Source organism: Oncorhynchus nerka, linkage group LG22 (assembly GCF_034236695.1).
Source record: "Oncorhynchus nerka isolate Pitt River linkage group LG22, Oner_Uvic_2.0, whole genome shotgun sequence".
Lineage (NCBI taxonomy): Eukaryota > Metazoa > Chordata > Actinopteri > Salmoniformes > Salmonidae > Oncorhynchus > Oncorhynchus nerka.
This window is the reverse complement of record NC_088417.1, coordinates 6,295,227-6,296,773: the sequence shown is the minus strand read 5'-3', so window position 1 is coordinate 6,296,773 and position 1,547 is coordinate 6,295,227.

The following is a 1,547-nucleotide window of genomic DNA, read 5'->3' as shown; positions in this document are numbered from 1 at the left end:
GAGAGAGAGAGAGGGAGGAGGGAAAGCATTGAGTGGAGGGAGGAGGTGGAGGGAGGGTAGGGAAGGAGAAAGAGAGAGAGAGAGAGAGAGGAAGGCTGCTGTTTGAGCTGTTTGAAAGAGCAGATAGTTGCGGTAAGCCAGTAAGGTGCTAAGTCAGTAAGTCAGTAAGGTAGTAAGGTATCAGGGTAGCAAGGCAGTAAGGCAGCAAGGCAGTAAGGTAGTAAGGCAGTAAGGCAGCAAGGCAGTAAGGCAGCAAGGTAGCAAGGCAGCAAGGCAGCAAGGTAGCAAGGCAGCAAGGCAGTAAGGCAGTAAGGCAGCAAGGCAGTAAGGCAGTAAGTCAGTAAGGCAGCAAGGCAGTAAGGCAGTAAGTCAGTAAGGCAGTAAGGTTGTGCGGCATCAGGGTAGAAAGGCAGTAAGTCAGTAAGGCGGTAAGTCAGTAAGGCATTAAGGTAGTAAGGCGGTAAGTCAGTAAGTCAGTAAGTCAGGAAGGCAGTAAGTCAGTAAGTCAGTAAGACAGTAAGTCAGTAAGGCGATAAGTCAGTAAGGCGATAAGTCAGTAAGGCAGTAAGGCGATAAGTCAGTAAGACAGTAAGTCAGTAAGGCGATAAGTCAGTAAGGCGATAAGTCAGTAAGGCAGTAAGTCAGTAAGTCAGTAAGACAGTAAGACAGTAAGTCAGTAAGGCGATAAGTCAGTAAGGCAGTAAGGCGATAAGTCAGTAAGACAGTAAGTCAGTAAGGCGATAAGTCAGTAAGGCAGTAAGTCAGTAAGGCAGTAAGGTGATAAGTCAGTAAGGTTGTAAGTCAGTAAGGCAGTAAGTCAGTAAGGCAGTAAGTCAGTAAGTCAGTAAGACAGTAAGTCAGTAAGGATGATAAGTCAGTAAGTCAGTAAGTCAGTAAGGCAGTATGGCAGTAAGTCAGTAAGTCAGTAAGTCAGTAAGGCAGTATGGCAGTAAGACAGTAAGTCAGTAAGGCAGTAAGTCAGTAAGACAGTAAGGCAGTAAGTCAGTAAGGCAGTAAGACAGTAAGACAGTAAGGCAGTAAGTCAGTAAGACAGTAAGGCAGTAAGTCAGTAAGGCAGTAAGGCAGTAAGTCAGTAAGTCAGTAAGGCAGTATGACAGTAAGGCAGTATGACAGTAAGGCAGTAAGTCTCACAGGAAGACAGGAGTCTGGACAGAGGAAGCACGAGGGAGCTGTGCCTCACACAGATGTCATTCACACACCCAGTTCTATAGAGCTTTAAACAATACACCCACAGGGCCCCCTCTCTCTCCAGATCCTATCAGTGATCCGAGACAATGACTACGTCTCAACTGGCACCCTATGCCATAGGGCTCTGCTCAAAAGTAGTGCCGTATGTAGGGAATAGGGTGCCATTTGGGGGTAGTAAATGAGGAGGAGGGCAGATCCGTCCACCAAGCCCTCGGCTCTTCTCTGGTTCTCCAGGCTCAGAGAACACCTCACTAGGTTACACCCCCTGGGCCTGGCTTTCTTCTTCTCCCTCTTTCCCATTGTTCTCTCTCTCTCTCTCTCTCTCTCAGTCTCTCTCT